Source organism: Rhinolophus ferrumequinum, chromosome 3 (genome assembly GCF_004115265.2).
Source record: "Rhinolophus ferrumequinum isolate MPI-CBG mRhiFer1 chromosome 3, mRhiFer1_v1.p, whole genome shotgun sequence".
In the NCBI taxonomy this organism is placed as follows: Eukaryota; Metazoa; Chordata; class Mammalia; order Chiroptera; family Rhinolophidae; genus Rhinolophus; species Rhinolophus ferrumequinum.
The window spans coordinates 52,520,005-52,540,489 of record NC_046286.1 but is presented as its reverse complement, the minus strand read 5'-3'; the positions used below and the strand labels follow the sequence as shown (position 1 = coordinate 52,540,489).

Below are 20,485 nucleotides of genomic sequence, written 5' to 3'. Positions count from 1 at the left end.
CTAACATGGCCGTGTGTAGGAGGTAAGTTCTGTTATCCACACACAGCTTCCTCTGAGCCTCGCTAAACTCAAGTCAATAGTAATAAAAATAATTTCTTTATTCCATTACTTTGGGGCTAAGAAAACAGGAGAATGTAGCGAAAAGGGGCAAGAGGGTGACGGGGGCAGGGTGGAGAGGGCTTGAGGTGGCTGCATAGGTGAGGCAGGAGAGGAAGACTGGTAATCAAAATCGTCAGAATTGGGAATTACTTTTTCTGGGTGAAGTTGCCAGATGCCTTCCATGTTGGTAAAGACACTTATTTTAAAGAACAACTGTCTTGGTAATATAATACGTTGTGTGGCCCAATTATCCAAAAATGGTTACAAATGACTAGCTAGTCTTTCTATTTTACCATCAAGCCAGAATCCACTAAGAGTTATTTTCATCGTTTTATTGTAATATTGGATTCATAATCTTTTTACTAGACATCTTTCTCCTCCCTCCCTACTGTTTGCACAAACAGTTCCAAAAAAGGAACAAACAAATCATACGAAGGAAGCTAATTATGAATCTAGAAAAAAACAAACAAGGCCATTCTTAGAGACACATAGAATCAAAAAGATAGATTGCTTGAAATGCTGTATTGCCATATTTTAAAGTGAAACTATGCTGTACTACTAATGACAAGTTAAATAGAACACAACAGGAGCATTTACAGTCCAATTATACTATTAATGAAAAAATGAACTATTTCCTCAATGTCACAAAATGCTGTTTTCCAAAGAGATGTATGCATTTTCCTAGTATATAACTATGCCTTCTAAACAATTTATTTTCTGAAACATGCTGTTAACAGTGATTGTTGATAGAAACTGTGTTTACAAATTCTAAAGATGCTGGTTAGTATGTGAGTTATACTCTTGAAATAAAACTTAAAGACTAAACACATTGCAAAATATGAGGGGCTCATATGGAAGAATTAAGCAGTCGAAATCATATGTAAACATTTCTTTCTCTTTTCCTTCATATGAGCAAATACAATACGGCTAAATATGAAATTCAATGTGTATCGTCTTTCTAGTCACAGGTCAAGTGATCCCTGAGGTATGTGGCTTTTCTCTCAACTGCAGTACAAAATAAAGGCATTTTTCAGACTCTTGTCTGGAAGTTCAAGCTTGAACTCACCACTACTTGACACAAATTAAAAGCTGGGTTCATAGAAATGTCATTTGTACAGAGCTGTCTGAATTTTATGGAATCCCAGTATTTCTTTAACCTTTGTGACATCTAACCCTGGATCAGGTTAGAACACTAGACATAACCTGAGCCTTTTCCTACTGACAACCTGCAGAACTTTTCATCGCACAAATATAACTAATTCATCAATGTCAATCGTCAGAGAAATATTGTAAGCTTGGTGAGGGTAGGGGCTATATCTGTTGATCTCTACCGTTTTCCACCCTTTGCAGTGTCAGGTAATACATACGAGACACTCAACAGATGACTATTGAATGAATGAACAATGTTAGACTTGCTTTCAGTGACCTGCTTTACCAAGATGCTGCATAACATATAACTAATTTTCATTATCTAATATGTGTGTTGACCATAGGCTAGAATTAAAGAACATATGTCCCTGAATGACACAATGTTCTCTCTGTGAAGACCCAAGAGATAAATGTCCCACGAGCCTGTGTACCTGGAATAGTTGCACATTTTCTAAAGAATATTCTTTTGAAGCTGACTCTGTGCATCTTGGAATTAATTGTTTCCATCTTTGTATTGGCTGTTAGAGAGCCGAAGACATGCGGTCCATGTTCAGCCAGTACATAGGGCTCCACAGTGGCCATTTGGTTCCACAGTTACATACCATGTTCCACCGTCCCTTCTCTGGCTTTCCTTTGGCTTCATTTCCCTCACTTAATCATAAATTTATGTTATGTATCATTGGAAGCCACCTTAATTTCTTTTTGAATCAAGGGGAGACATAAATAAATTGATATTTTTCCCTTCATGTAGAAGTTATTAACTTTGCTGAAAAAGAGAAGGGGCGAAGGAAGACAAAATACAGACTTTGGCAAAGTACGGCTGATTTTAAGAGACCGTGGGGATACCTTGTGAAGAGAAGATACTATTTCTATCCCACATTGTATAGTTTTAGTTTTATGCACAGCACAAGGCAATTGCACAATGCCAACTCTTTTTACTATGTCACATCCATTATGTTAATGCTGCAAAGTATTTAAAAATAAAAAACAAAGGAATATAACTGGACCAGAAGAAGCTTAGCTTTTACTTATGGTCAGAAAATTAGGAACAAGAAAAACGGATGAAACTGTAAACATATGTGGGAAACACTGGTACCAGGTAGACAGAATGACCACTTGCTGGTGAATTATGTTTTGAGAAACAGGGTCCCTCCTCCCACCATAATCCTCCCCTTTACAGAGTAAATTATCAATCTTTCATGCGAGGCAAGTTCTTGGGAGACAGAGAAACAGACCAAAGCTAGATAAAAGCAAATCATCACAAGTTTTCTAAAAATTAATACTTGTGTTGAAAGTTTATTCAGAAATGCAGTTGTACTGTATCAGAATCTGAAAAAAATGATAATAATAAATCTGAATATAGAATATTTCTATGTTTGCTATTGCTACCCCGACATCTACATTTCAGGTACAGTTAACTAAAAGGAAGAAACGATGACAGAGGAAAACACACACACACACACACACTGTCATCTGCCCCCAAATAGCAAAGACCTTTCTGCCACAAGAACCATGCCCATCTCTGCTCCAGGTTCAGGTAGAGAACCACCGTCAGTCTATTTTAGCACACCCCGTGTAAATTCTGTACGTCTTTATAAATGCAGTTATCGTTTCCATTGTTGCCTTATCACTCTCCATGATTGCTCTCTTTCAGTCAAGTACAAAGGCAGTCTGAATATAAATGTTTTGTCATAAAACTGCTATTCAAACAATAAAAAGGGTTATAATAGTAGTAAAAATAATTTACCCCCAAGGCTGCCACATAGACTGGCAGTGTGCAGACTAAGGGGCACAAAAACACCTCCAGCCATCGTTTCACTGTCCTCTGAACTCTTCTGCTGCATCTGTCCCCATATCTGCATGGTTTTAAAGACAGTTCAGACACCGTCACATGGCTGGGACCTTCTTAGACCAGAACCTTCTTAGCATAAGACTTAAAAAAAGATGAAAGCTATCTTTAGCAATATTATCATTACTGTACTTCAGAGGCATGGGATAAATTAGATTGAGAGACTGTATCTTTCAAAGAAAGAGTTACATTTTAAGTTTGTTAATTTGGGGACAGATGGATAAACATGTAGTGGAGATATATATGTATACACACCCACAATGTACACACATATACACACATATATACATATACCATATGTACATACACACATATATTAAACATACACATATCACATGTCCACACATCTATCTATATATTATATATACACATATATCATGCATACACACATATCACACACCTAGATCATGTACATATATATATCATGTGCACACATAACACATGTATCCTGTATATCATACATACACATACACATAATCTTTACTCTGTAAAGGCTTTGCTGGCATCAGGACTGGCTGTGCACTGCCACCCAGGGGCTGTCTACAACATTTTAACGCCACTATCTTGACAAGAGGCATTCCAAGTCATTACAGAACGCACCCTGGACAGCCCTTCATGGTAGCTGTTAGCATTCCCATTGCACTTTCCTGCGGCTGTGGTGTCATTCCCCATAGCAATGAACGCTCACTGCAGAGAGAGGCAGAGGAAAGCAAGAGAAAAGAATGCCTAACGAGCTAAGCACCACCTAGAAGGAAACAAACAAATTATCCTGACAAGGCTGACGAGAAGGAATATGAAAGAGGGAAAGGAGACAAGGACGAGGTTTATCGGAGCTTCATGCCTACTGCTCTGGGTAAATATCCCTCCTTGCAACAATAAAGACAAATAAAGTACAAAAAAAGGATAAAGCAGATTACAGACCTGGCCGGTGTTTGATAAATGGCACTCTACTTCACTGTGCTTATTGTGTACTTCATACCTCACTCCTGAATATGGAAGAGAATTTTATTAAAGATTTAGCCACGGTGGTGGTGGTGACTGGCTCACAGTAATTTTCCTACAAAGTAGTTTAATCTATCACAGGGCAGACAGTGCACCTTCTTACCATGTATCATATCTGTCTATTGAGTAAGTGCTATCCAAATCCAATTTCTTTTCATTTTTGGAACCTGTGATGCATATTCAAGATACACTTTCGTTTTGTCTTTGTCCTAAATTGGGTGTTGTATGAGAAGTGGGGAGGAGGGGGACAAAGTAATAAAAAGGAAATCTGCACTGTATGGTTTCTATATCATTCTGGTCAATTTTTTGTATTTTACAAAACTAAATTGCATAATTTCAATGGCATATAATATTGGTCACATGTGGAGTCACCAAGACCTTTCATATTTATGGATATGAATATGAAGCATTGCACCACTGATTATGAAATGAACTTAGAAAATCATTACAGTCAAGTTCCGGTTTTGAGCTTTGTGGAGCACACAGGGGTTGTTCCATTCAATAATGAGGTGACTTGTGCAATAATAGGGAAACCGTTTCGACCAAAATCATTCTGCAGTTCATTATGTGGTAAAATGTAAATCCAGAAGTGTCATAAGCAAGGTACCTACAGAGTGCTCTGTTATGGAATCACAGAAATTAGAAAAGCCCCATGAGGTCACTCACTTCATCTGCTCCTGGTATCAGAGTGCTCTCAGCAAAATATTTTCAAATATAGCATCCATGCTCCCATCATGAGATTCTATTATTTCTCCTTTCATTGCATTGCTTTATTTCACCATGATGAATTGTTTTCTAACCTGACAACTGTTTCCTTTAAATGTTATTGGTCTTTTTGTAACAAACAACTAATTCTGCACTTGCCCAACTGTACCATATCCTTTCCACTACTGTTATATACTGCTTATAGACTCTCTTTAAAACTGACCTTACACATATTTTTTTCATTATGAGGCTAATCTGCATATATTTTGGCCAACAAATTTGTATTTAGAATCACAACTATTGTCTTATAGCCCCTTGGAGGACCCAGAAATCCCAGACACAGTCAATTCCCTTCTACCAGCAATTTAAAAGGTACATCTTTTCAATTTCCAAGCTGTTCCACCCTCAGCAATGTGGACCCTCTCTTATTTGGTCCCAAATCCAAATATAATTTTAGAAAATATTAAAAGTAATTCTTTATCACGAAGACTTTGAAGCCTCTCCAACCTTGTCCAAGTCCTTCAATTTAAAGATGCAAAAATAATTGAATCCCAGAAAGTAATTTGTCTGTATGGTCACACAACTAAGTAATTTATATCTAGACAGCAGAGAATAGATTTTAAATCTAAAACACCTAGTTTCAGATCCTGCCTCTGTTGTTAACTAGTTCTGTGACCTTGGGTAAACCATTAGCTTTCTGAGCCTCAGTTACTTGTCTGTAAAATGGAAATAATAATGCTGAGCATGTTATAGGAATCATGTATTTAAAATACCATCACAATGCCTGGCACACACTAGTGCTCAATAAATAATATCAATTAGTCACAGAACCGAGCTACAAACCATTTTTTAATGGGATTTGTATAGCCACATTTGCTCACGCCACTTACCGTTTCTCCTTCACCTATGTATTGTAAATCAATATTTAGGATAAAGACAAAATTAAATTTTCATCTAAAACTAGGTTCAAAGAACTCACTTATCAAAACAAACAAAATTTATTTCAAGTAAAGATATTTTAAAAGTCTAATTATAAAAAATAAAACCAGTTAGATATTGCACCATGAAAAATTTAGTCCTGGGTTTGAAAGGAATGGGGAAATAATAATCCCAATAACATAAAAAAGAACCTGATTTTTCACTAGTTTCCTAAAATATATTGACAATAAAATGTTTATGTCAATATAATTAATACTATTAATAATATTATTATTAGTGATAGTAATAATATTAACAGTTAATTTGTTAAAAATATAACAATTTTTAACATTAATTAACATAAATTAATACTGTTATATGATCTTTATGTATGTTTCTGTTTTAAAATAAAGTGATTTTTTTCATATTATACAAATAATATATGTAGCGAAGAAAATTTTCAGAGTACAAAAAGAGAAAAAACATAATTCATAGTCCTAACCATCAAGGAATAATTGCTTTTAATATCATGGTAAAAAAATCTTTAAAATATTATATATATATATATATATATATAATTATTTCATATAAAATTAGCTGAATTATATATACCGGGGGTGCCTAAAAATGTATACAAGTGGACACTTTGGTCAATGTTGCTCAAGCAGTAGTTCACCATAATCAGAAGTGTCTGGATGCTGATGGTAACCACTTTCAGCACCTCTTGTAATTGCAGAAGTCAAATGTGACTTGTATTCATCTTTTGTTACTGGTATATATTGAGAATTACAATATTAATAGTTTTTTCCTTTCTTAAAATGTGTATACATTTTTTGGCACCCTCTGTATGTATGTATTATATATATACATTATATGCTATTATATGCTATTATGATATTATATTATGTATATATTATGTTATATATTATGTATATATTATATATATACACACATTAATGCTATTATATGCTATTTTATATCTTAACTCTTTTTCCCAATTATAAATAATGAGTATTTGTCCATACAATTATATTCTTTTGAAAACATATTTTTTAAGTTGGATATCATAGGGATTTGTCAGTACTTAAACTCCTCTCCTAATCTAAAATATTTATACTGTTCTCAGTAACTCTGCAAAAAGCCTCCTTTATTTCTATGAATTCCTTTTGAATTAGAATTTTCTGTCATTCATTAAACTAAAAACTCCTTGAAGCCACAGCTCTTGTCCAACCCTCTTTTTATTTTACTGCCAGCAGTGTGGATAGTCAATAAAAACTACTCTAAGAAATATATTCCTATCGATTAGTATTCAACAAAAATACTTCCCCTTACAAACACTGTGAAACCAATTCATAATATGGAATTCAAACTACTCTGATTTCTTTATATTACCATAATAAATTTTGCATGGAAAATTTAATAATTACACTAATTATGCCCCCTTCTGGAAATTTCCTCTATAAGCTATAGACCTTCATAAATATCAACAATCAAAGTAAATTCATAAATTAAAGTGTTTTGTTAGTCACTGTAGTGCCTGGATGACTAACAAGAAGAGATAAGTAGGTTGGAAACTGGAAAACTGTCCTATTTCACAAACATTGCAAAATTGCTCACATCTTTTAGATATTATCTCTTAAATACCAAAACAGTAAACATTGATTCATATTTCTCACAAGTGTTTCATAGTTAAAAAACACATTTATCTTATACATGTATGTGATTTGGAGATTTAAATTTGTAATGGTAAATGAAGAAATCCAACATTTAAAATAATTTTAGATGTCATGCATGCCACCTGCACTGGTTTTGGAAACTTCCAAGATTAATTGGAGGGTAATTTTGAAGTCAGGTCATTTGAATAACAAAGAAGAAAACACCAAATTACATCATGCTGAAAGAGAAAAAGAACAACCAGAAAGTTGACCATTTTAAGAACAATTGTAATTTTCCTTGGGGCAGGGGCGGGGGAGTAGAATGGTCAAAATATATACTCACTTTGAGGAAAAAATGATATATAAGCCTTTTCTTTTAAAAATGATTTTAAGTGTGTGCTTACACGTTAAACTAATGCCTTAAGATATTTCCTCTATTCATTGCCTCAAATTCTTTTCGAGCCTGACTATTCCAAAGTAAAAAGGCATTCTATTAGCAAACAAAGAGTTTTATTTTTAATACTGTTGTATTTATATTCAAGCAGAGTATTTATAAGGCATGAGGTACCGATTATAATGAAAGATGTTAGTGCATTCTGGAAACTGAGTCTTTTGATCCACTCCTTTAAGATGCGTAAGATGCAGTCACTAAATACAGAAGCTTCTCACCAAAAGAGAAGATTAAGACCGATTTAAGTATAGTGATATAAAGATGATTTAGACATTTGTAAAATAAGTTTATTTCACACTTCTAAATAGAATCAGTTACCAGGGTCAGCAGCACAATTAAACAGTCAGGTCAGCAGCTGCCATTTTACGCCTTGCGCAAGACTCCACGTGCTACCACACAGCGCCACCTGGCAGCCGGATCAAGAACTGTGTCACTGTGGCCGCCTGAGAATTGTCACAAATTTGTCCAGTACACTTTACTCTTCTGAAAGTCCCCAACTGAAGTTGACCTCATTTTCCTCATTAAAATGGACACATTCACATGCCAAGTTTGAAAATCTGGGGGTTTTGCTCAGTTGGTTTCTGTTATTTGTACTTTTTAAGCATTTTAATGAAGAACACTTCATTTTCAAAGGACATCTTCACTGCAGCTGATCACAGCTGATGATGATGAATGTATCTACATTTTCAAAAATAATTTGTCATCAGTTTTCATGGAGATTATCACAATAAGTTAATTTACAACAGTGACACAAAAGAAAAATCCAGTGTTCAGCTGAGTGTAGCTGTATGCCTCTTTGGAGAAGGAACAATAAAAAAAATAATAACCTCTCATATCTATATGCTTGAATCATTCTGATTTGTATTTATATGTCTATACCCACGGAAGCATTTATGTTTGTGTCCTGGGTATGTATCTAAACAAATGGTTTGTACATATTAACATGAACAAAATTTTATTAAATCCTTTGATCCCTCTCTTCTCAATGATTTACCTGTAACCTGAATACATGTAAACAACTAGAGACATTCACAAAACAAACACTTAAATAGCAACTATGCCCATAATCTGACCAAAACTAGTTGCATTCTTTTCACCGAAAAAAACATTTTGCCATCCTTTATTCTTCAGGACTGAACAATTATTCTTTCTCATTCCCATGTTTTCATAGCCACACAGTCAAGGATAAAGTATGGAGCGAGGTAAGGAATGGATAGGGATTGTCTGTGGATTTCCAGCACAACTGAAATTCCCCAAATAATACTGCCAAGTCAATAAGCACACTACCACCCTGGGCGCATATTCCTATTCAGCTTGTTGGTTCTGATCGAAAAAGTTAGCATTCTTCTCTGCATCACATTACAGTTTTCCCAGCCATATAACAGAAATAATATCTGACATTTCCCTAACTTCTAAGGCAATTCTCACTTTAACAAAGCAAATATATTCTTTTAGCTTTTGCACTCCAGTCTTTAGCCTATAAATTCTCAAACCAAAACTTACCTTAGAACCAATTAACACTTCCCAGCTCCTGCATATGTGAAAACCAATAGAAGTTGTTGGTCCTGTAAAATATTACAGGGTAGAAGTACAGCACTTCAGATTATACATCCACACAGAGACTTCTCTTCACCTCTTTCTTTAAATCCCTTAGAATGGTGCATGAAGTAGGAGGAAGATGTTATAGGAAGGACAGAGGTATCGGTAAATAGCCTAAATCGTTTCTTGTAGATGCACTTCCCTTCTTCCTTCAAAGTGCAAGTTTGGAGCAGCAGGGTCACTACAATGGAGGAGAAAAACAGGCAGACAAGAGTGATGTTCTTCCCAGCCTACCAGTCTGAATACACTTCCCGTTCGTAGAATCCCCAGATGACAGTGTAGTCACTGCTTAATATATTCGTGAGTAGAAACATAGACTCACATTTATATAGGAATACTACATGGAATGGGTGTTGGATACCTCTTAGGCCTCACTTGACTTCCTTTTAGCTAACCTTTTTACTCCAACTTTTGCGTTGGCTTCCTTCCATCTGCCCTCTGATGTGACCTGCCTGAGTCCCTCAGCTCAGGGCCACTGTGTGTCTCTAGCAGGACTGGCTAGATAATTTGTGAGGCCCAGTAGAAAATGAAGATATGAGGTCTCTAGTTTATGAATAATTATGACTTTCAAAACTGTGAGAGCATAGCATAAAACAAAGCATTAGGAGTTCAAAGTGTGGGCCCCTGTGACTGCAAAGATCACTACAGATCACACACCCATGAAGCCAGCTCTGTTATCTTGTTTTATGCAATTAAACTTCTCTGCTGTGACCCCATATGGGCATGTGTTTCAACTAAACCTGGAAATGCACAAGTTAACACCTACAGAGCAACTCCTGACCAGTGGGGGATGGAAGCTAGCAGATGAATGCTCCCCTCTTTCATCTTTTGGATGTACAATTCTGAGGTTTGTTCTACAGGACTCCTCAGGATTCTCTAGCAGGATAGAGCCCTAGATATCCGCAGTGAAACTCAGCTTCATAACACAATGCTAGATCACAATTCCATTTTTGCTTGTTCCTTCTTCTCAGCTGCTAACTCCTGTTCCTTAGGATTACTCCCGAAAATAAACTACCTGAACAAGAACCCTTGTCTCAGGATCTGCTTTAGGGGAAAACCTTGACTAAATGAAATAGAATACAGATGCAATAGGTGAGGGGTCAGAGGAGAATATAGGGTTGGAGGCTAGTTTAAAAGCTATAGCAATAACAACAGAGGAGGTGAAGAAAAGATTATTTCGGAAATCAGAAGAAGGATCAAAGAGACTTGGCAACTGATTGGATTTAGGTGGTGAGAAAGAGAATCCAAATATAACTAAAATAGAATAGAATAGAATAGAATAGAATAGAATAGAATAGAATAGAATAGAATAGAATAGAATAGAATAGAATAGAATAGAATAGAATAGAATAGATATAATATAATATAATAGATATAAAATAATATAATAGATACAATATAATATAAATATAATGGGTGGTGACACTATTGACCAAAATAGGGAATTCAGAAGAAGAAAAATTAGAGTATGTAAATAACAATTTGTGATCTCTAAGTGAAAATGTATCAGCATACAATTAAACTTGAGTCTAAAGTGAGTAAACAAATCTAGGTAAAAGGTATAATGATTAATATAACTATAAATGCACAAATAAACACCAATTGAATACAAGAATAAAGTTGGAGGAAATTTCCCCCCCCAAAAAAAATATTATAATGACATGAATTCTTTATTTTTACTACGTAAACTCCTTCTTGCAATCTATAATGCTTTAAAATACTTCCATAAGAATATAAATAAAATGAGAAGAAAAACTGGATCAGTTTAGTTACTATATTGAATAATTTACTATGAAATGTTTCCAAAATCAATATTTAAAAATCTCCAGGTTATTGTATTCCTTTTGCCATTATGCTATTTCTTCTAATGATATAAACTATTGAGAATTTAAATAAATTTAACTTTATTAAGAAATTAAAACATTACCTACTACTAAATGCTGGGTATTTGCCAACGTTGTAAGCTTCTAAAGGTTTCCAACTGACCCTAGATATTTGGCCAAGAACTATAGGGCCATATTTTTCTTTAAGTAACATTTACCGTAAAATCATGCAATCTTTCATTTCTATAAAAAATAGACAGCAAGTTGGTTTTAATGGGATAGCTCAAAATCAGCTATATGTAGAATCATTAAATTTTGCTTCATTGATGTGTCTTGAGAGAATTAAAATGTGTCTGGATATTTAGGAGTTAACCTTCCTCTGGAATTTATTATTCACGTATCCAATATCTTTAAAACTCTGTTTTTGGAATTGTATATACTTTCAGTGTTACCACGTTTTTCTGAAGGTAGAGCTGTCCCCATGAATCATAGAAATGTGACTGGCATAGAATATAAGGGAAGTTGCTCTCTTGACAACCAATATTTGCAGCCTTTTAGAGGTGGTCAAAACCACAAGACACTTAAGCTGAAAAGATGAAAAAAAGATACCCTAGCAAGACTGGAACCAGAGTAGGCCTGAAGCAAAACATGTACATGGGAAAGCCTGCCCCAAAGCCTGTGAAACATAAAATACTCTGGAACTTTGAGAAACCAAGGTTTAAAATGAGAGGTAGGAAAACCTCTTTAAAAAGACACAAAAAGTGATGGAGTGATAAACTGAACATCAAATTTAAGATGTCAAAATGGCAAAAGTTAAGTAACTAAGCAATGCTAAGAGATTAGCTATAGAATGCAACTGTTTTGTGTGCATACACTCATGTATAATACATAATTATATCTAGAATAAATTGTTTTTAAAACTCTTCTAAATCATGAAAAAAATCAAGACAACTATCCCAATACAAAATGGAAGAAGAACATGAAGACACACCACAACAGGAATTATTAATAGGGCAAATAATTATAATAAATATTTTTTAAAGATACTCACCCTCATTAGTAACCAGGGAAATATAAATTAAAACAACAGTCAGATAGAATTCTTCACTTTAGGTTGGCAGAAAAAAATTTATGTTTTAAATCAATTAAACATTGGGCAATCTAAAAAATGGTCATTTTGGGGTACTACTCATAGGCAAATGAATGGGTACAGCCAATTGAAGGAAAATTTGGCAATCTCTGTTCAATCTAAACTGTACATTTCCTATTTCCCCCAAAATCCCACTTTTAGGTGTCAATCATAGAGAAAAATCAACATGCAAACAAAAGGCATATATAAGGATGTTCACTGAAGCTCTTATAATAGCAAAATTTTGATATGTATAATATATAATCCATTTCTATATAACATAGAGCCCACTTACATATATATAATGGATTTCAATAAGGAATGACTAACTAAATATATAATTATTTCAAGGGTGGAGGCTAGTATTGGAGGTTTTTAGATAAAGCCTCTTTACCTTATTTTTACTATTTCAGTGTTTCACAAGGAGAATTTATTCATGTATTACATGACTAATTAAAATGATTTTAAAAGCAAACAAGGAATCTCCAGAGGATTAAGCTGAATGAGAAAAGCCAATCCCAAAGGTCACATACTGTATAATTCCATTTGTAGTATATAACATTTCTGAAATGACAAAATTTTACAAATGGAGAACCGATAATGGCTGCAAGAAGTTAGAGATGGAAGAGAGGTTGGTGTCATTATAAAAGGGCAACAGAAGGTCCTTGTGGTGATGGAACTGTCCTGTTTGGCATCTTTTCTATGGTGGTAGATGCAAACCCTACCCGTATGATAAAACTGTATAGAACTAAATACACACATGTGCATACACACACCTACAAGTAAAACTGGAGAAATAAGATCAGTAGACTGTAGCAATGTCAATATTCTGGTTATGATATTATACTATTCTGTGGCAAAATGCTAACATTGGGGTAAACTGGGTAAAGTGCTGAGGGACTGCATATACAAGTGGATAATGGCAAGACCACATAAGACAATAGAACTCTGACCCATAAACTCTGGACCTATCATCACAGGAAGCCAAACCTCTGCAGCAATTAGCCCAGATTCTGCCAGTAACTGCCAGTTTTCCTGTTTTTTGCTTCTTCCAACTCAGGATCAACTAGAGAAAGTCAAATGTGTCCTCCAAACCAATTACTCAAGATGCCCCACTTCTATTGTTAGCCCACCTACAGTTTCCTCATGCCAACAACCTCCAATCAGAGCACACCTGAGGTCTCCCCTTTCATCCTACTGTAAAGCTGCCCTACTTGCCTGCCTGCCTTTGACTCTCTGCTGAATGTAAATGATGGTGGCTGACTTTCTTGCATAGCAAGGTTGGAATAAATAGCCTCTGTTTTTTCTCATTTGAGTGGTCTTCATTTATTTCCACAGTGTAGATGAATCTCTACATATTATTTCTTACAGCTGCTTGTGATTCTACAATTACAATAAAATTTCAATTATAAATATGCCCAATTTTTTAAAAAGTGTTCTTCTAAGCACTAATCGTTCATCTCCTTCCTTTCCCCATAGTTTGTTTCCCTTCCCTCTACTGAAGCAGATCACCACAGAGGTGTAGCTTAGAAGAGAGGAAGGAAAAAAAGAATGACAGAAAAAATAAGGAAATAAACATAAAGAATAGGCATTTTGAAATATCTTTGAAATTGCCAAAGCACTAGACTATCTTCAATTGCATGTAAATATACCACTATATCCTAATTGTTCTATGTACTTGATTGGGTTGGGGGGAGGAAAGTCCTAAAGCCCAAGGTCAAAGACAATTTTCTCCAAATATTTAATTTACCATTTAGAACGTTGAAACTTGTGCTCACTAGTCAAAAGAAAGATTTCACAACAGCCCCTGAAAATGGATTCCTTGAGACACCAAGGAAAAAGCTTTCTAAAGAACATACACTAGTGTACACAGGTTCAAATCTAGCTACTATTAGCATAGCCGCAAATCTCCAAGGCAATAACAACAATCAGAACATTGTGAATTATACTCAGTACACAGAGTAAAATGCAGATGCCGACAAATAATCAGTACAGATTCCAAGCAGTGGCCACAATGTGCATATTACCAAATATTGCATGGGATGTTTCTTTATGAAATAAGAGTATAGTCTGAGATAAGCAGTAGTGGCAAAACCTGGGAGCTTATTAGAAATGCAGAACCTCAGGCCACCACAAACCTATTGATCCAGAATCCTTATCTGAATAAAACTCCTAGGTGACTCATCCATACATTCCGCAGACATGCCAGAGGACCCGGTTCAAGGCATTTGTCGCCCATTGGACTACAATGGACACGTGGGTTTGGGTGTGAAGTGCTCCACGGAGGTATCCACTGCCATCCGCGGGGCCGTCATCCTGGCCAAGCTCTCCATCATCCCTGTGAGAAGGCGAGGGAAATGGGGGAACAAGATCGCCAAGCCCCACACCGTCGCCTGCAAGGTGACCGGCCACTGTGGCTGTGCGCCTCATTCCCGCCCCCAGAGGCAATGGCATCGTCTCCGCCCCTGTGCCCAAGAAGCTGCTGCTGATGGCTGGGATAGATGACTGCTATACCTCAGCCAAGGGCTGCACTGTCACCCTGGGCAATTCGCCAAGGCCACCTTTGATGCCATCTCTAAGACCTACAGCTCTCTCACCCCTGACCTCTGGAAAGAGACCGTGTTCATCAAGGCTCCCTAGCAGGAATTCACTGGCCATCTTGTAAAGACACACACCAGAGTTTCTGTGCAGAGGACCCAGGCTCCTTCTGTGCCTACCACATAATTTTATACAAGAAAAATAAAGCCTTTTTAAAAAAAAAAAAAAATACGGAAGGAAGGGAGGGAGGAAGGAAGAAAGTTGGGTCAAGCACCTAAGAATTATTGTGCATATTCCAAAACCGATATATACGGATCATTAGACAATTTACTTAGATAGTACAAGAAAACAATTGAAGGTTTAATTTCACATCATTTTCCTTGAAAAGCTAAAATCCTAATAAAATAAAATAAAACAAAATAATTCTTTAAAATACATAAAAATTATTTTAGGAAGTTTCAATTTCAAATGCTATGTTATACAAACATGTAGCAATTAGAGATGATGTTGCTTAGCAAATGCAATAATGTGTCAGTTCAGAGGCCAAGAGACAGCACTACAAATTGTAAATCCACAAAAGAGAAAATGCATTTCAGATCAATCTTCTCAGCCAGCTGTCATTTTGAAAAGCAGTACAGTACCATTTGTAGAAACTTTAGCTTCAACATCCAGGGTGAATTTGAACCCTTTTATACATAATAAAATCGTCCCCATGATTTACAGGTAAGTGTAAATTATCCACCAGTATAAATTTCATAAATTTGGGTAAATTTCATAATATTTTTAAGCTTCAATTTCTTCCTCTATAAAAACTGGAACTCTAATGCACGTTTAGAAGAGTTTGAAATTAAATAAAAAGAGAAGAAAGAATTGTCAGCACAACGCTAAGCACATGATCAATAAACACTGGCTTCCTTTCCATCATATTTAGTCTCAGAGACATATTTAGTCTTAGTCTTTGTATTTACAGTCAAATTTTTTACAGTCAAATTTTTTACAGTCAATATTTACAGTCAAAGACATATTTAGTCTTCGTCTTTGTATTTACAGTCAAATGTAGCTGTCACTAATAAACTTTTAATCAGCAGGAAAGCACATCTAACCCAAGGATAGTTAACTAATAGTAGTTAACAAATATATTTTGAATTAAAGCAGTTTGATGGATAAAAATGAGTCACAACTGCATGAGTTGGTGTCAAGACTATTTTGTCTCTCAACACATTACTGTTATTATTAATTATAATAATAATACCAAACATTTAAATAATGCTTACTATGCAGCAGACGTTTTCTAAGAATCTGCCAAATTACTCACCTAATCCTTACAACAATTCTATGAAATAAGTACTCTTAATCACCCTCATCTTATATATGAGGCTATTGGGACACACAAAGGCTAAGCAACTTTCCAAAGAATTTTGTTTTTAACTCAAATTTGAGATACACATCTAAAAATGCAAAACTATCTATAATCAGTCAAAGACATACTTTATTTAACATAGTAAGTCACTGACCTGCTCTTACTCCATTTTTAAACTAAATCAACTCTGATATACATTACATTGTCACAAAGCACAGAGTATTCAAATTTACTTCAAAAATGTACTATCAATTAAGAATCTTTCTTTATGGTGGTGGTTAACAGAAAAATAAGCAATCAGATAAAATAAAATGATTATTTATGCACAAATTACAATATCAGATAGGAGAAAAAAAAATCTGCACTAATTGGAAAGAAAAACTCTTCTATTCCTGGAATATTGAAAACTAGAAGACAAAAAAATTTTGTTTGAGTCCTTATCTGCCCAAATTAAAAGCAAGATTTTCCCCCAATCTCTTACAAAAAAGAAAGGTTGCCTTATATTTGAGAGCTTTCAAAATCTTTGATATTAAAGGACACTTTTAATATTTATTTTAAGTAACCAAAAGTAGTTTGGGGAAGATGCATTAGTTTATAATCTATGCTAATTTGGGATGCTTAAATACGTCAACTCACGGGACTGATTAAACAATCAGAAGAGATGAAAAATTAAAAAGATTCAGTAATTATACCTGGGGTAGGATCTCAAAATTTGAACAAACGTATGGCCATGGAAACTAGCTTTTTAAAGATCATGCAACAGTGCTAGCTTCGGCAGCACATATACTAAAGATCATGTAACAAAAACAAATGCAGAACTCACATATACAAAATGGTGCTTTAACAAATATATAGTAAAAAGGATGAATAGAAATAAAAACTTTATAATGTTGTATAAATAATTACTTATACCTTGAAATTAAATTTGAGACAGTATTATATGCTGATTGCAAAATTGCTGTACCTTAAACTATTTTGAAGTTAAGATGAAATACTTTGGAAGTCTATTAGATGGAAAGTTATATTGGGTAACTCAAAAAATAGGTTGAAGTATTGATAAACACACTGGAGTGTTAAATAACTGAGATAAATTTGAGTATAATAATTCCATGACATGCAAAAATGAAAAAAGCAACATTTATCAATTAGTACTTCAATAGGAAAACAAAAACAAATTGTTTAAATGAAATGTTATAAGTGGATATTACATTTCATTTACATTCCTGTCAGTTTAAAATTTTAAGTCAGACAAAACTTCAGGGGGAATCTTTTCATTAGGCAAATGAGAATTGCTGTGCATCTTCCATTAAGGGCTAACATATTTAAACAAGTGAAGTAAATGAGGAAGGAAACCTAGTTTCAAAGTGCCTAAGTTTACTACAAACCACAGCAGGATATTACGGAATATTATCCCTTGAGATCTTTAAAGTGAACACAGGGAATTACATGCATAAATAGTGTCTTTGTGGAAGAAAGGGATTGAATCTGAAGATCCCAACCAATTCTAGAACATCTTATTCCCTACATGACCAATAGATTGCTGACAACACTGAAACTGCACTTTTGTAAATGAAAATGGATCAAATGAAAATGGATCTCTAATGATTTATATTTATGAAGTTATTTTCATCTATTTTTTTAAGATTTTTAAATGAAAGGTTATCAGGAAAGAGCACACTATCTAATTATCTTTCCAAAATTCAACCAAGACTCAGAGAAAATTCATTTCATTCATTTACTATACAAATAATGATTGAAGTTTGACTAAGTGGCAGACGCTGTTCTAGATGCAAGGAATATAGCAATGAATGAGAATGGCCAGATATCTGCCTTGACAGAACTTATGCTTAAGACAGAAAAGATAGAAAATAAATGCTAAATATACAAATAAACAAAAGAGAATTTCAAATAGTAAACAGTGCTGGGAAAAAAATAAAGCCAAGTAAAAGGGTAGAGAATCACTGGGGCAGTAATAAAGGTGAGTGGATTGAGAAGAATTCTATGAGACAGTTACATTTGAGTTAAGATATAATTAATGAGAAACAGAAAGTGAAAAGGCCCTAAGACTAGAGTGTTCAAGGTACATAAAAAGGCCCGTGCAGTTAGAACATCATATGCAAGTAAGAGAGTGGTGTATGGTGAGGTCAGATGTATACAGAGTCGCTACACACTGTGCTACATAAACCATAATAAGAAATTTGGAAATCTAATGTGAAGTCATTACTAGGATGGAAGCAAAGAGTTAATATGTTCTTATTTGTTTTTTAAAAAATTTGAACAGCTTCTCTGATTAACTGTAACATTTACTTAAGAAACAATACCAATACTTCAAAAATTCAAAAAGAGCAATCCTTCAAAAAATACAAAAATTCAGAAAGAGCAAACTTCCCAATGTGTTCTATTATTCTGATACCAAAAACAGATAAATACATCACAAGAGAAAACAGCCATTATCCTTGATGAACATAGAAGCAAAAATCCTTAACAAATTTTAGCAGAGTGTACCCAAAAACATAAAAATGACTCTACACCATGATCAAGTGGGATTTATCCCAGGAATACAAAGTTGGTTTAACATATGAAAATCACTTAACAGAATATATATTAGTAGAATAAAGCATATAAGCCATACAATCAATTGATGCAGACAATTATTTGGCAAATTCCAATAACCATTCGTAATAAAACTTGCAACAAACCAGAAACAAAACAAAATTATCTGAAACTGATATAGGGCATTTACAAAAACACCTACAAGTAACATCGTACCTAATGATGCAACAGTTAATGCTTCCTCCCTAAAGTTGGGGAGAAGGCACAAATATATAAACTCGTTACAGTTATTTAACATTTTATTGAGGTTTCATCCAGTGCAATGAAACAGAGAGAGGAGAGAGGGAGAGAGAGAGAGAGAGAGAGAGAAAGAGAGAGAGAGAGAGAAATACAAGGCATCTAATTGAAAAGAAAAAAAGTAAAAATGCCTTTAGTAACAGATGATATCATCCTGCTTGTAAAAATATCCTAAGGATTCAAAAAACAAAACAAAACAAAAACCTAGTAAATAACTTCGGCACAGTCACGAGATATAAAATCAATATTCTAAACATAAATTCTATTATAGTATTAAAAAATGACTGTCCATCTCCCCCCCACACAAAAAAATTAATTCTATTTATATATACTAGTGAATAACAATTCAAAAATGAAATTCAGGAAACAATTTCATTCTCAATAGCATCAAAATGAGTCAAGTGCTTACAAATATATTTAGTAAAAAAGTGCAAGGCTTGTACATTGAAAACCATAAATCATGTGGAAAATCCAAAAAGAGTAAACAAAGAAACTCTTGGGACTAATAAGCGATGACAGCAAGGTTGTACAATATAAGATTAATATACAAAAGTCAGTTGCTTTCCTATATCCAAGCAATAAACAAATGGAGTTGGAAATTAAAAACAATACTATTTACATTACACCTTAAAATTAAAAACTTAGGAATAAATCTAATAAAATATGTACAAGATCTGTATGATGAAAACTATGAAAATCTGATGAAAGAAATCAAAGAATATCAAAACAAAGGGATATTCCATACTCATGGATAAGAAGACTTAATATTGTCAAGTTCTTCCCAACTTGATGCATAGATTCAAAGCAATCCCAATCCCAAAATGTCAGCAACTTATTTTGTGCATATCCACAAACTGATCCTAAACTTTATATGGAAAGGCAAAAGACCAAGAATAGCTAACACAACAGTGAAGGAGAAGAACAAATTTGGAGGACTGGTAAAAGCTGACCTCAAGACTTACTATAATGCTGTAGTAATCAAGACCATGTGGCATTGGTGAAAAACAGACAAATAGGACAATGGCACAGAATAGAGAGCCCAGAAACAGACACACGTAAATATAACCAACTGATCTTTACTGAAGGAGCAGAGACAATACAATGGTGCAAAAATAGTCTTTTCAATAAATGTTAATGGAATATTTGGATACTCACATGCAAAAGAAGAAAAAAATCTAGACTTGACATCCTTCAAAAACATAAAAATAAATCAAAACGGATCATAGATTAAATGTATAACAAAACTACAAGATTCCTAAACGGTAACACAGGAAACAATCTAGAGGACGTAAGGCTTGGAAATGACTTTTTGGATACAATATTAAATGCATAATCCGTGAAAGAAAGAATTGATAAGT

General features: G+C 34.4%; 1 pseudogene; it reads left to right on the top strand.

The window, feature by feature from the left end:
- The first annotated feature begins 2,760 nt into the window (after nt 1–2,760).
- Nucleotides 2,761–15,103, top strand: LOC117020668 (40S ribosomal protein S2-like; annotated as a pseudogene).
- Nucleotides 15,104–20,485: the final 5,382 nt, after the last annotated feature.